Here is a 16454-nt window from a genome sequence, read left to right as displayed (position 1 = left end):
TGGATTGTAACTGCACACATACCTCTCAAGTGGACAAGGAGTGTATGCCCTCCTAACTTACAAAAGTCTAAATGGGGGAGTATTTCAATACAGCCCTTAACTTACAGCAGAACTTAGGTACAAACATGGAAGCGGGATGTGACAGAGTAGCTGGATCTGTGGTTTGTAGCCAATCTTTTTTCCATAAGGATTTCATGTTAATATGCATCTCTTGGTACACCACTTTTCTCTTTGGAGTATTTTACTTTATTTCAGCTGAATTTGACAGCAACAAAAAGTGCTAAAAGCACCAAAGTTCCAAAGAAGTTCTGTGTAACAAAGTGGCCCCAGAAATGAGAAAAGCAGGGAGAGAGAAACTACTCTGCTGCCTAGGCCCTACTCTGAGGATCACAGAACAGACATGGACTCACACACACACTCCTGCCCTAGAGAGAAAGACCCACAGAGGAAAGCAGCCTTTGTAGAGTCTGCTGCTTCAGGAACTACTTAAATATTTCACTTTTCTGTATCTGAAAGGCACTTGCAAAGTGATCAACTTTCAACCAGCCAAATAATATGGCTGGTTATTCCATGAGGAGTTTGTGTTGTGCTTTGCATGATCAGGAAGCTGTTAGTGTACAAAATGCACCACAGCATTTCACATGAAAAATACTGTGCACATGTTAAACATGAAGCCTGCATTAGCTGAAAGATTATTTCACTGTGGGGTTAAGCATGCTAACGCTTTTCAGATCAGAATAAACTGAAAGTCTGCTAGTTTCTGTTGGAGAAGAGCAGCAAAATACAAAAACACAATTACAGAACTGCCACTAAGAAAATTTTCTCTCTGACAAATTAACCCTGTAGCATAATGTTTGAGAAAGTAAAACGATACCTCTATCTGATAATGGTTGAAAAACAATGTTAGTAAATAAGCTTATAATTACTTTTTTCCTTCCAAGGTGTCATACTCAAGTCAGCTTTCAAGGCATATTATCAGCAGACGTCAATTAAGTGACTTTAAGTTACACAACTCAAAGGAGACACAATCAAGTGCTGAGGAGCAACCTGATCTAACTGTGCCTGCTCAGAGCAGGGTGTTCAATTCACTGGCCTCCAGGGGCCCCCACCAGCCTAAATTATTCTGTGATCCTACACAGTCCTTGGCACAGGGAAAAACAAAACCAAACAAAAAAATCCCACATTTGGGAGGAAGACAATTTCTTCATTCTCCTAAAACTTATTTCCATTGGCTATACTAGCACTGAGGACATCACAAGGCACCTAGGAGGTCACCCTGCAGGAAAAGCTGCTGTGAAATAAAGGCCCTACTGGTACAAGTCTGTGGTGCTTAACTTCATACTTGCCTCTTCTCTCCCCTCCCAGGCTGTTCAGACCTGTACCAACTACAAAGGACCTACTGTGTTAGACTACTGAGGCACAAGTCCTTAAAGTCACCCAAACATGAGAAGCTTCCAACTGGTTCCTGGAAGTGTATTTGCAGCAAAACAGTGATGGTGTGGAGATAGCACCTTCTCAGGTCCACCTGGTGAGCAGAGCCAGTGCAAGTGTCTGCTCTTTTGAACACACAAGCCACTAGTGGCAGCCAAAGCCTGGTTTATTAATTTTATTTTCTTTCCCCCCCACCATCTACTTTCACCTAGACTTCAAGTTTTGATGGGTGATTTTGATGGTGGGCAACAAATATTTTTTTTTCCTTGTCAAGTATGGATCCACAAGAGATGCCTCTCATCTCCACAGTCTCAAATGCTCACCCCTGCTCGCCCTCACAATTCACTGGCAAATTTCTGTGATAGTCCTATGAAAACCACTTGAGGATTTAGATACAGAATCAAAATTCTACCTCACTTGAAACGTAGCGCTGTGGAACAGTAGAGCTGCACACTAAAGCCCAAGACAGCCTTTATCCCAAAATTTCAGCTTAAGGTAGCAATTAAAATTATATGTGAGTTTATGTGTTTAAAACTGTCTTGCAGTATCTGGCAAACCAAACTCCAAACTGCATCCATCCCTTAAGGACTCGGAGAATTGGATTGGCGAGTGCAGTTTACTGGCCTGCAGGTAAAATGAAACACGTGCCCTAGTTACCCATCTGCTGTTCCCTGGAAACACTCCGGTACCTGGTATCTCCCTCTCTGCTAGTTCTGTGTTAGTCCAGTGATAGGGAATTACTTTAAGGCCGTCTTGCAAAGGCTTCATGCAATAATTCACCTGGGAAGAGTTGTGGGCCGCAATGTTTTCTTCCCCTTCAATTAACAACAACCCAGAGAATTAATTCTCACAACTGCAGGTTTGTGATGATCCATCAGTCACGTCACAGGAGAAGCACAGTGGTAACTCCTGACAGAGACCAGGCAGTTCTGAAGCAGCCGCCCTTGGCTGAGCCTCCAGTGGGGCAATGGCACAGAAGTGGTTGGTTGGTGCCTGTGACCTCCTCACCTGCGCTCAGCCCACTCATCCGTCTCCCCAGATGATTGCCAGCATTCCTAACCTCTGAGTAGCTTCAAAACCACCACCTCCTCCAACAACAAAAAAACCCCATCTTACCACAAAAATGTTACCTTTTTCCTCCAAACAAGTACCAGGCAGAAGCAGGGATTACATGGCAAGTTACACAGACTGCTTTCAGTGTTGGACAATTAATAGTCTTGGACATAGTATTTCAGGGCTGGAGCAGGATAAAAGGATGTCTGTGCCCTGCTGATGACTGGATTTTTTTTGGGGGGGGTTGATTTTTTGTTTTTAAAATAGTGTTAAGGCAGTAGTTTCCAACTCTGACCCTAAACAGGATTATACATGAACAAGATGACATCCCAGTTTTAAACAGGTAAAACTGTTAAAACCTATTATGGGTTTGAGGAATGACAGCTAATTTCAAGAGCTTCTACAAAAAAATACACCAATTAACTCCATTTTCTAGAAAAAGTTAAACGTATACAATACATTCTCCTTGACAATACAGGGGTTATTGCATTATGTGTATTGAAGGTGACCTGCTCACTACCAGTTACACTTGCTTGGGAGTTCACCCTAAAATAAAGAAGTTAAACCACACAAACCCAGAAGAAAACATCCCCACACATACACACACCCTATTCAGAGCCACTACTCTTGCTGCAGGGATAAAGCAAAGTATACTTAAGTTTAACATCAGAGAAAGTCACTGATCCCTAGCAAATTAATAATAAAAAAGCTTCCTTCCTCATGAAGGAGCCGAGAGAAGTCAGCCAATGTGACTCCCTTGTATCAGCTGTGAGGTGGTGAAACAGTGGTGCAGTACCTGATTCCAGGAATCCAGGGCTTGGGTTCCACATGTCAGACTGAAACGAACACTGTATCACTGCATAATTTACAGTGACACCATTTCATTGAAGGCCAGTAACTTGTTCCTGGGTTTTGAGTTACTGCACCAGACAGGATTGCAAGCCAGAATGCTACTTCAGCTAATGGAGCTGACCACGAGGGCTCAGGGAAGACCAGTGTATCCCATATGGAACCAGACAGAGCTCGTTTTTCATGTTCCATTTGCTGCAGTATCAAATTCTCCCACTGCAGAGCGAAGAGGCTACAGCAACCCGCGTGCGTACCGGCACAGGTGCCTGTAGCAGCACCCGCGCACAGTGCTTCCAGCCTCCTGTTCCACAGGGTGCTGTGCTCTCCTGCCACCAACCAGGCCAGGGTGACATGTTATGTGCAGGTGACAGAGGGAGACTTGGTCATTTTGGTGGTGAATACGAGTCCCATTCCTCAGAATGGGGCAGAATATATGGAGGGTTTCACGCAGGAGACGTGGTGCTTTCAGGAAAAGATGTGCTATGAGCTGGACAGATAATTGTTAAACTTTGGGAGGTTTGGACTTAAATGTTACTCATGCCCATAATTTGCTTTCTACTGAAAACACTGTTCCTGTAAAGAGATGGGAACAGGAACTTTTTTACCACAGCTAGAGAAGAAATCCTCAGCTTTCCAGTTCTGTCCTACTTGAAACTGCAACTGAAGGCTACACACAAAAAAAACAACCAACAAACCAAACCCAAGCCAGAAACCAAACCAACCCCAACCTCAAGCTCTTCTCTAGGCACGGAATGTTACTGCAACTCCTCTCCCCAAAAGCTTCAGAGTTTTTGGTATGTTTTAAGAAACATTTTGTTATCTGGCAAGCAGTTATTTAAAACCTTGAGCATTTTGGCTACATCCTTTCTGTCAGTATGTGTGCGTTTATTCTTTTATTTTGAGTTGTCACTACTTACTTACTTACCAGTGAGGGCCTTTCTGTCAGAGAACATCTATGCTACAGATCTCTCCACGGAGAGATGTATCTGTGCTCTTTGATAACAGTAATGGTGGGGCCTTTTTTTTTTTGGTGGAACTACCTCCACTTGTTCATCAACTGTAAAACCCATTAAATGATGTTTTCGCTTCCAAGTATGGGTATTTTACTAGCAGATTATTATTTTTAAAATTGTATCTAGAAAGTTATAGATGGTAACATCTCTGAGGCGCTCTCCTAACAATGCTGCAGTCAGCCTGTGACTCTGCCAGATACATTATACCTTCCTGGTGGGCATCATGAATCTTATCGTTAAGTCATATGGCACATAACAGCAGAACGTACTTAAAGGGCTATTTACAAGGGAAAGAAAACTGCTTAGAGCATCTGGTTGTAGCCAAGAGAGTATTGTATTTCTTTAATTTACATGAAACAAGAAATTACAGACCTTCTGAAAAAAACCACCAGGAGCACCACTCCCACTGCTTGGACAGCTGCTTTTCATAGGAACTGCCTGCCAGATGAAATACCAAAGCTTAGCCAGATAAGATTGTATAAACAAGCTGAATTCCACAGAGAAGCAGACTGCCAGGCTCCTATAGGAACAGTTCATTTCAGACTCTACATTTTCAGTGTACATGCACTCATGGCTTATTATTTCCTCTGGGAACCGTGGAACATTAGTTGACAGCTCTGGAAAGTACTTCAAAGACAAAATTACTTCCACTAGGGAGAGCAGCACTTCAGGCAGCTTGGGAAGGAGGCCAATGAGTCATTAATACTGAAGGGTAACCCCTCCATCCAACAGATCTCTATTACTGAGCATTAAGTTAGCAGCAGTCACAAAACCGTTTCAAGGGAGCGTGTCACGTTTAACCCTTCTGCCTTTCTGTGTCCCAGCTATAAACACTGTCCATGTTTGACACAAGTTGTATCCAGCATGTCCTTTCTCAGAAAACTCAAAACCAGAAGCATCTGTGAAAGCAGTCAGGCAACAAACGAGCAGATAGTCTCTCTTTTGCAACCTGTAAGGCTGACCGCATGAAAAAGGATGTAAGAGGAAACAGATATGAAGTGAACTGTGGCTTGGGGGGAGGTCCAGTGCCAATATCACTCATCAAGGAGTATTTAACAGGAGGGGAAATAAGGTTATCTGAATGCTAACATTGCATTCTGCGTGTTACAGGAATATTAAAAAAAAAATAAATCCAGCTATTGCTGCTGCCAGCAACCTCTGGGTGAACCAATCTGACAAACACAGTAGGCAAAGTAATTGTAGCTGCTATTCTATCCAAAGTCAAGTAGTATATCCCACACATGCAGACACACATACACACATATGCTTCTCTCTCTCCCTTCACATCACCGGGTATGGAGGAACTGGGCTCAATCTCATCCATGTTTAGAAGACTACCTAAACCTTACACAGTTGTCTATGACATTCAACAGGGCTTTTGAAGCACCAACAAGATCAAAGGAGACAAGTTCAAACTATCAAGAGAGCACATTATCCTTGATATCCCTGATCTCAATTCTTTAGTTTCTGAAACAAAGCTTTCCAAACACTTGTTTGTACACTGTAAACTAAATTACATGTTTTAGAAAAGAAATTTCACCAAACAGCTGCACTAGAAAGAAAATTTGATACCACTGTCCTGCGCCAGTCTAGCCCCTGCTAAACCTAGTAGTTTTCCAAAAGACAACCTTCCTTCTACAGTGACTCAGTAACAACATGGTAAATTTGCCTTCCTACTCAGGAAGTTTAGTAGGGTAAGGATTAAAATCTGAGGGACACTACTCCCAGCATGTTTACAAACACAAAATATCCTGCCCTCTCTCAAGAAAGTGAAGGTGATTTTGCCCCTTGGCCTAGCGTGTTACAGCAAGTGCAGCTGGAACTGCATTAGGCTCAGGCTCCTTTTCTGTGTCAGACACTCAGGAGAAACGTTTTTAGGCTGCTGCCCTCGAGGATGGGGACAACCCCTGAGGAATTCAGGCTGCCACTGCTGGTGCGGCCTCCTGCACTTCTCACTTCTTGTCATCAGAGGCCACTGTTCCCTTGCTGAACCTCCTGATTTCTCAGAAGACTCTCTGCACCTCTCCAAAGGAGCAAAAGCTGTTGCTCAGGTGACGTGCAGGTTTGCCCCACGAAACCCTTGGGAGAAGGGTGCTGCCAAATGTAAGCAAGCACCCAGGCCTGTACCTCCCAAAGCTATCCTTGCCCTTGGAAACATCCAAACCCAGCTCGCCAAAGCAGTCCAAAAGCCAGCTATAGAACCCCACAGATTTTACAGGTGAAGGAGTGGACAGTGTTTACTAGGATTGCCAGGGGCTTCTTCCTCTAAGTTTCCTATGTGATGTCTACTCTAAAACATGACAGAAACAGCCCCTCTCTCCTTTGTTTCCTTCCACAAACCACATTATGTTAAGGTTATGTTATTGCAGCATTAGAAAGTCCTGGGGTTTGGGCTTTGGCTTCATTTGGGTTTTGTGTTTTATTTGTGTGTGGGCTGTTTCTGTGTTTGGTTTTGGTTTTTAAGTGTGAGTTAATATTTGCCCTCTCCTGCAGGGTGTCAGTGAGGAGTTGGGGAAGTCATGTTTCTCTTGCACATCTCAGCCATCAACCCTTATTCCATTTGACCTAAGGTCATGGGGTTTACTGGTGAGATGGCTTCCCAGACTGGTCAGCGCTGAGGAGTGGGCACCCAGCAGCAGACATGGATCTGTGATGTATTCTGCAAGCAGGATCCTGGCCAGAGCCCGACAAATGGGAGCCTACCACCATGTACCCAACACCTCCCAGCAGCCATCAAAAATGATGTGCATTCAGCTGATGATATCAAAATGGGAGGGCTATCAATCTAGATGCTTAGGAAAAAAAAAAACCAAAAGATTTTTTTTAAAATCTCCCCCAACCCCAACCACCACCCTCCAAGGTATAATTACCTGCAATCTCTTCAGCAAGTCATCATTCTAAACTTTACAGGCTAAAGTTATTAAAAAGCAAACCCTTTAATTATTTTATTTCACTCACTCCATTTTTGAGCTGCAACAAACTTAAGGTACCTCTTCTATTCCCTCAGAAGATCAGACAGTTGAGAGGAACACCATCTGTGCCCCGTACAGGCACAAAGGGAATCTCTTCTTTCCGAAAGACAATGTGTATGTAATGCAAAGCGAAACAAAAGGAAGCTAAATGAGAGACCAAACTCTAATAAACTCTTACTACACACTGCAGATACAATAAAAATCTTATTAATGACACAAAAAAGGGGATTTCATCAAGTATTCCGTGAGCACTGAATGTAAGTGCTTCTCAGTAGAAAAACAGTTATTTTTCCAAAGTTTGGAAGATAAGAAAGGTAAACAGAGTTGATAGATTGAAGCAAATAGAAAGTTTGAGAAGATACCATTCTGTTTTTCACAACTGCTGTATTTGTGGAAAAAAACCCTGCAAGTATTTAAAAACAATCAAAGTCACTTCAGGAATATATTAATTCAGATTACAAGTTCTATACCTCTGAAAAGAAACAACAAAAAAAGTGCTTCCTAGTAGTTTCAGAAGAAGCTGCAAACAATGCCTGGAAAGGCAGCACACAATAAATTAATGTGTTTGTACAAGACTGTTCACACAGCCACAGGCCAAAGGAGACTGTTTCAAAGAACTACAGCACTGAACCTGACCAGAGCCGGCATCCTGCAGATCCTGGTATTAACAGGGAGCCTCTTCCTCCTTTCAGGAGGAACGTGGTCTGCTGAAGAGCCAGCAGAGGCGAGCCACACCAGGAAGGCAGCACCCTGTAAGTACCTGGCTAATGCAGCCTGCAGCTCGCCTGAGGGAAATGGAACCTAACCTGGTATTTTGTGCTCCCTTCTGATGCTTCCTGCATGATACTTTTCCTCTTCTGCTGGGTGCTCTCCTCCTCTCCAACCCTGCAATCCTCCTTCCCCAGCCAAAAGCAAAACTGATAGTAAACAAGAATTTTCTCTTATTCTGTATTTGGGTAACTGCAAATTGCATTTCTGTAGCATGTAAGTAGTTCTTCTATTTGGAGGTAAAAAGACAGCCCAGGGCCAAATGACCTGCAGACTTCCTTGGTGACTGTGGTGGAGCTACTAAATTCAGTGGGCTCTATCCCCTGCATCTCCTTATTATTCTTCCCTACTTTCAAGTAAAATGCAGTGCTGCCAGGACAGGACACACACTTTAAAAGGATGAGGTATGTCACAACCATTGCAGTGGGGACATTCGATTGTTGCAAGCATGAAATAGGTGAGAGATGAGGGTACTACCAAGATACACTGTTTTCCGTTCTGAATTAATTCTCTCTCATGCATTCCTTTGCTGAGTAACACCTTATTCACCCCCTGCTAGTTCAGACAGGCAAGCTAGGAAGCACCTTTTCGTTTATACTTCTAAATTTTCAGTAAAAATAACTAAAAAGGAAAAAAAAACCCACAAAATCAAAACTGGCTCAATTGTAGAGACGTTCATATTTAACGAAGACTTACATCTCAGAGAAACAAATGGTGGTCTCTTCTACACTCTTTACCCTGGATTGTTCTAAAAGGTTGCTACCACAGCTTGTCCATGATGTGCTTTTATGAAGTCAAAATCCTCCTAGGATGCTCTCTCTCTCTCCAAAAAGCAACAGAAAAGGACGCAGTCATGTTTTTATAGCTTCACTGTTGTGGTGTGATAATACCACATACATCCTGCCACGGGAGGGAGAGAAAAACATTTACAGTGCTTTACAAAGCATTTTTCTAGCTTTTCCAAGCTGGCAGATTGTAAACAAAGTCCAGATTCTGCCTCTTATCATGGAATTAAAAAGGTTTCAAAACAAGTGTGGCATAAGTAATTAATTACAACACTTGCCTTTCAAGTCGCGACCTCTGGGAGTCTCCCAAACTTTGCTGGCTAAAGTCAGATTAGTCACAAGCTAAACACCCCTCTCCTAGACCAGCCCTGCACAGGGCTCTGCACATCTGCTGTCTCTCACCAGCCCCAGGCAGCCACTGCCCCGGATGCCCCGGAGAGTCAGGTGCTGGCAGGCTCTCCCCTCCACCTGCCACCTCCCGGATGCTCCTGGATGGCGGGATGGGGAGCTGCAGGAATGTCACCACATTTATCTCCGGCAGTCTGATGGGACCGGAACTGGCAGCGCTGTCCCAGAGCAGACACGTTTTCCAGTCCCTTCCTCCCCAGCCTGGAGCAGGCCAGGGCGGGCTGGAGCAAGCCCACGGGCAGGAGAAGCAGCAGCACGGAGCCCTGGCAAGGGAGTTGGAGCCAGTCACGCTCCACACGAAGGGAGTACAGCCAGAGCAACCTTGTGCTTCGGACACGCGAATGGTGGGATGCAAGAGGAGCGCCAAGAAGCTGAGAAAACCCAGTCTGAGGAGGGCTGTGTGACTGGGGTTTGTCCCGTGCACGTTCTCCCTACAGAGCCAAGCACACGGTAGCTTTCTCAGAGGAGGGAGAAGGTTTTTAGCAGTGCAGTGAGTAACTGCAGATTAAAACCATATCTTACGAGCTCTCGATGTGATATTTATCATAACCCCTGTGGTCTTCACCCCGCCTCGTACGGCACGTTACGGTGCGGCACCCATAACCTCTGCTGTGAGAGCGGCACTTTCCTGGGCCGCAGTGGCGTGTTACCACCTTGTTCCCTTAGCAGCCACAGGAGCACACGACAAGGGGGTCAGAGGAAGGTCTCTATCCCTCTTCCTCAAAACAGAATTAAGCCCTTACCTAATGCACAACCACCATGGCTTCGCCAGCTGAGGGCCAAACACATTTATTACTTTAAATGTTAGGCTAGCAATATCCTTTCCTGACCATCACCTCATCCCCCCTCTGTCAGTAAAAATGGTGTGTTTTACTTAAAAACAACTAGAAGGATCGTGGTGATTCTGTAGATTCATGTAGCAGTGTAAAGTTATTGGCTAAGTGGTTATCCCAACAGAACTTTTATAATGCTACATCCTTTTCTCCATCACTGGTTAGGGCTCTGTGCCCTGCAGTGTGGACAGACTAATTAAAGGCTGCAGCCTAGGCAAGCCCTGCACTTGAGGGGTCTCTCCAAGAGCTGCAGATGTTAGCAGAACCTGTGTGCTTGAGGGGTCCAGCCCTCAGGTAGCCACTAACTGTACTGTGTAGCTTCTGTCCTCCTAGAATATCAAGCACTGATCTGCACGACTGAAAAAACAAAAAAATCAGGGGAAAAAAAAAAAACCAAAGAGCCCCAAATTACACCACCCACCTTTATACCACTCAAAAAACCCAGCTTCTTCAAGGAATTTTTGAGACACCCCGTTATCATTTAAGTGTGGTAAACTAGTAGCTGGTGTACTTTTTCTTTAAAAAAAAGTGTTTCTTCCTATGAGCACATGATACACACCAGGGAGTGGCAGACAGGAAGTGATTATTTAGAAATTAAAGAATTAGATCGGGTTCCATGATATCAGAACAAAACCTGACACATGGCAAGCGAAGCTGACATTTACTGGCTCAAATGTAAGAAAACCCTTTCTTTATTTACTAAACCTAATTCAGGGCTCACGTAAGCCTTTTGCCACCTTAATGAACATCACTGTTGGCAGCTTTGAGCACCAAATGCCTCCCCGGGGAACACAAGTTACTCCATGTATTTTACCAGCAAAGTTACACCAAACACTGCAGTACAGACCTCCAGTTCTACCCAAACAAGTTTGGGGGTTTGAATGGAAGCATAGGTCTGCCAGTGACAGTAGCAAATCTCTGATGCTGCTCCCAGTTTGACTGGCACGGCTGCTCCAGAGGTGCTTCATGCAGACATCGCTCAAGCGCAGCCCTCCTCTCCACTAACAGCAATCTCCCGCCACTACGAACAGAGCAGAGGTTCCCAATGCCACCCGTGGGTACACCCAATATTCCTGCCACTGGGAATTCCCTTAATGATCTCAGTTTTCCTGTTTCACAGGAGATAACACTGAGTCATCACCACATTTGCTTGTTAAGTGGCACTGTTAGGGGGTAGGGGCAGGCATATACCGGAAAGAACATACAGTATCCACAGCCTGATCCCTGCTCCAAGTGCCGTGCATGGACTATGCTGGGACTGGCTTTTCCTGTGCCTGGAAAAATTAAGTTGTGGCCAGACCACAGCCATGCAACTCCTTAGTGTGCACTGACTGATTTACTACCTTTGTAAGTTCCAGAAAAGTCACCTTAAAGAAAAGCATCCCACACCAGAGGGCTAATTACATAAAGTACTTTTCATCTGTGGATCCCCAAGTGCTAAAAATAAGAACTGCCTGTGCGTGAGGGACTAAGCTCCCATTAGAGTGAAGCTCAAAACCTGGAGAATACATCAGAGGTTACGCAAAGCCCGGCAGCTTTAAAGGAAGGAGGAGGGATTTGCACAGTTCAAAGGCAGGAAAGAACAGATGCGGTACGTTAGGACTTATTTTCATTACAGTGTTGTTTCCAAGAATGCTTTCAGCAGAAGCATCCTCCCAACACAAAGAGCAAGTGCTTGCTAATCTGACTGCGACGGGCTTTGGTACGAGCTGTGTCCCAGCCCACAGACAATGAACTGCTACCAGTAAGCTCAGCTTGTCACTTACCTCTCACCTCTAGTTGTGAGACCTTCCTCCACCTCCAGTCCCTCCCGGGGTACTACTGCGAGCAGCCAGTTCACGTCTTCACCCCCCCATATGAAATAAGAATGCATTAAACCCCCCTCTGATTTCTTTTGTCTAAAGTCCAGTGTTCCTTTTCTATGTCTTTCCTCACCTCACTCTCTTAAATTACTAGACAGCATCAGGAATTGGCAAGATCTTTAATAATAAGATCAGGCAGTATTACTAAATCCATACTCAATTCCCACAACAGGAGCCAAATGGTGACCAAGAGAAGAATTTTTATTTGATGATGCATTCTAACTTCAGGAAAAAAGAAAAAAACAACCCAGCAAAACACACAAAGAAAAACCACCACCAAAAAACAACCCCAGTTCCAATGACATGAAAAGAGAAGACAGATAGTTACGTAAAACACAAACGTTGGCTCACAGGTTGATGTGATCAGTATGTCTTCTTTCTAAGATGCTCTCAGGGGGCATACAAACACTCAGCAAAATTGTGCTGTATTTGAACACTCTTTAACACATTAACTAATGAAAACAGTCTACCAGCTCCAGAAAGTTTTGCAGCTGCAGTGTAGAACTTAACATTAAGAACCAACGACTCACTCTCAGGGTTAAAAAGAAGTCTGTGCTGTGGTTATGTTAAGCCTGACGCACATGTGTAAAGGTGGTTGGGGATGGAAGTGCAGAACCTTTGTGTTTGGTGTAGCAGCTGGAGACACAGCACCAAGCCAGGGAACCTCCTGCAGAAGAGATCAGAGTTCTTCCTCCCATGCTGAGGGACAGAGCATCAAGGAGATGGGTTAAACAAGTTTCAAAGTTAGGGACACCTGCCCTTGACTCTGTAGCTAAAAAATATATATTTTTTAAAAATAATATTTTTTCTCCTGGCTTCTTTTCTCTTTACCCATCCAGATTGTATCTATCTGCTCAGCTCCAGTTTTTCCTTCTGTGTGGATGCAATTTAGAATCCAGATCACTGTGCTAAATCTGTACCCAAGACAGCTCATCTTGCCTCTGTATCAGTTCATTTCACTCGAGTCAGGCCTTTGGCCCCAGCAAATCATGTAAGTTAGCTGAAAGGAATCACTTTGAACCCTTAGTCTCCACCTTCTAACACACAGATACAGTGCTGAAGGTTTCAGAAAGAAAATGGGGAAAAAGAAAAAAAGCTGTGGCTATGAATCACCTGCTTGTCTGGGCAAGAAAGAAATCTGGAAAATCCTGATCCTAAGAGTATCTGAAGTACACTGAAAGAGTGGCACGGCATTCGAGACCAGCTAGGCTTTCTGGATATCAAAAAGGCAGCCAATGGAAGGGAGAGTCTCATTTGTAACACACTTGCCCTGGGAAAGCACCATCATCCTGTTTGGTTTTATGCCTCTCGTGTCAGATCAGTCAAAGGCCAACGTAAAGTTAACATGCCAGATTTCACATCAGCTGCTTGCCCAAACAACTGGGGAAACTGTTTTAGCTGAGCTCTGCTCTTTTGCTCGCTTCAGATTGCTGGGTTAATTAAAAAGCCTTGCTCTTGCATTGCACAGCCCACAGGAAGCGAGGAGGAGATTCCTAGCTTTATAATCACGTTAGTCAATAGCTCCCAGCGCTCTCACCGCTGCGACGCGCAGAGCCAGCATTGCGCTGTCGCTCTGACAGGCTGTGGGAGGACGCTGCGTTGGAGACTCCTCACGATCTGCAGAGTCAGCCCCAGCTCCCTCACAATGGGAGCTTTCTGCAGAAATGCAACACAAAAACCTCCCTAAAACTATAGGGCCTTCTGAGCAAGTTTCCCAAACAGAGAGCCGATCCTGCAAAAATTCACTTGACAAACAGATGGAGCTGCTATCTGGTGAGTTACTGGACATGGATGTGTCATCTGTCAGGCTCACCCAACCCCTAACATAACAACTAAAAAAAAAAAATAAATTGCTATTGTCACCTCCAAGCTTAGACCTAAGAATTTCCATCTTGGAAGCACTACAAGAAGTGAGTCACTCTATATACCTTGGCAGTGATTTGCAAACCAACAGGGAATATCCAGAAGGAAATAATGTCACCAATTGGTGAGGCAGCAGCTATGCTTCCCAGCTTAAACAAGTTTGTGTCTCGGTACCTCTAGTTAAGTACAGCCAACAGGGAGGGAATCTCCAATTCACAAGTCATAAAACTTTCACTTCAGAAGTCATTTACAACTTATTATGCCTGAAAACTACAGATGTTTAAGTTATCCCAACTGCTAAAGAAAAATACTAGATACTAGGATCACACAAAGTGCTGAGATCTTTTGATTACCTGTATCGCCCTTGCCTAAAGACCTGCAAGGTCTTTAGCAGAGCAGGAGTTTGGGCACTGAGGGCGCATTCAGTGTGAGGCCAGAGGTGCTGCCACCCACCCTAGTGTCTCTCTGGGCAGGGGGAGGAACATGGGGAAAAACCACCCAAAGGCAGCCTAACAAACAGGATCCCACGTGGAGGCACAAAGTACCCACAGGGGCAGCTACTGGAGCTGCTCGGCATAGACAGGAACAGGGCACGGAGCTGCCAGCCTGAAAGCTTTGGCAGCCTGAGGAAGACTATGCTTTCTGAAGCTAAAGCTGTCATCAAGAACCTGCAAGGTGTAAACAAGCTAGTTAGAAGCACAGAATGATTTAGGTTGGAAGGGACCTCAAAGACTATGTAGTTCCAACACCCTACCATGGGCAGGGACACCCTCCAGGAGAACAGGTTGCCCAACACCTCATCCAACCTGGCCTTGAACAGAACACCCACCCAAACTCATTCTGTACTGGCCAAACTAAGTTTTGAGGGAGACACTAATAAATGAGACACTGAATGATTAAGCAGACTGCTGATGTGTCAAGTGAGACGCTTACTACTGTACAAGATGACAACTATTCACTAACTAAACCTAAGAATAAAGTGAGGAATTAAGGGCTCTGCACACATCTGTTTACTACATAACTTCTAGTGATTAGCTTATTTGTTACCTGTCTGACAAGCAGTGCTAAAGGTGCGTGGCAATGCAATTAAGGAAGTCTTCCTCACTTCACTGTAAGAAGCTCTTACTGTGGCTTACTCACATTTTGAGCTAAAAGATTACTTTTGTTACGGGTGAACAGAGATGCATCAGCTTCACCTTTGACACCAGCAGCGAGGGGACCAGCACAGAGCCAGCCTCACAGCATGGTGAGTTAACCAAACCATCATCAGACCAAAGGCTGGTTGAGAAGCTGTGAGAATATCATCAAGCAGCCACTTGAGAGAAAGTATATTAGTTTAGCAGGGTCCTTAAGCTGTGAATTTTTCCTCTGCTTCTAACAGCTCTATTATGCTCAAAGGATTTATCCTTTCCAGAGTACTGCCTTCATTACCAGAAATGCTTTATGAACAGTAAAAACTGGCCACTGGTACAAGCAAGGATCACATGCAGTGACTGCATGTTTTCACACCAATGACTTGCAAAAAATGAGGATGCACAGCCCTTCTGCATTGATTCAGAAAGCACATGATATCTTGTCACCTTTTTCCCATCCTAAGCCGTCTATCACCAGACAGTTTTAACATTATAAAAATATTCTTTCTGGCTTTTCTATTTGTGCATATTCTTGCAAGCCTTTAGGATGCTTTCATTAAGGCCTCGAAGGGAAGAAAATAACTGTGAGTACATACTCTTCCCTCTTCTCCTCTGGAAGTTCTAGATGCTTTAAGTCGGCAATAAAACAACGTGGAACAGTTTCACTAAGATGATCCAGTCCTCAGTTTTTATCACCTTCACAGTGTACAGTCTGTGCTCTATCAGCTGCCAGTGGTTAAGAGGTAAAGTCAAAGGTAGTGTGTTTTTTTAAGCACTGTGACCCCAAAACCACAAAATAAATGCCTTGTGGGAGCCTCGACTCCTTTTAATAAAGCACTAGGCCCCCGCTGCCCACTTGGTAGGGCGCTTTAAACATCCTTATTTTCTAAGCAGACAGCGTCTGTGCAAACACAAGGTGTCATTGCAAGGCCTGTGCTCATCTGTCCTCATCAGGAAACAGCTTTCAGAAATTTGCTTCTGAATTCCCATTTTTGGGGTATTGGTGCACGGGGCAGCACACAGACTTCCCTGACTGCTGCCTGCAGTTGTTGCAGACAGTGCTAGCTGCTCATGCAGATATCACAGCTGTCAGCGCACGCACATCACCAGCCACAACTATTTGACTACCCTTCAAACAACAAAAGCAAAGCCTGCCCTTGTACAACAGCGTTCTCACTATACCCATCTCAGGAAATCACTCGTGTTAACAATGGAGACAAAAGGATTTCAGCGACCATCTTGCTAAAGCCTTTACAACAGATGTAACTTGTAAGGTTTGAGAACCTGGTGTAGGCAAAACCTTTGCACAGCCATTTCTCTTCAGATGACTAAGCTGCCACTGCAACAGGCTGAAAGTGTGAGCCGCAATTGCTCACGCAGGGGGCTCTGCCAGCCCTGCTGCCTGCTGTCAGTCTTCACCAGCTCAGCAGCAGCAGCCACCTGACTAAACACTGCCAAGTGCCAACATCTGCATCGACCGTCGC

The 16454-nt window shown here is 44.5% G+C and overlaps 1 protein-coding gene across 1 annotated transcript in view; it reads right to left on the bottom strand.

Moving 5' to 3' along the window:
• The window catches only part of PARD6G (par-6 family cell polarity regulator gamma), a gene marked incomplete at its 5' end in the record, with an annotated part of 66637 nt that overhangs the window by 1915 nt on the left and 48268 nt on the right, over positions 1-16454 (bottom strand). The gene's annotated exons all lie outside the window — the stretch shown is intronic.

Source organism: Gallinula chloropus, assembly GCF_964237585.1.
Source record: "Gallinula chloropus genome assembly, chromosome: 2".
Taxonomy (NCBI): domain Eukaryota; kingdom Metazoa; phylum Chordata; class Aves; order Gruiformes; family Rallidae; genus Gallinula; species Gallinula chloropus.
This window is presented reverse-complemented; position numbering and strand designations above follow the sequence as displayed.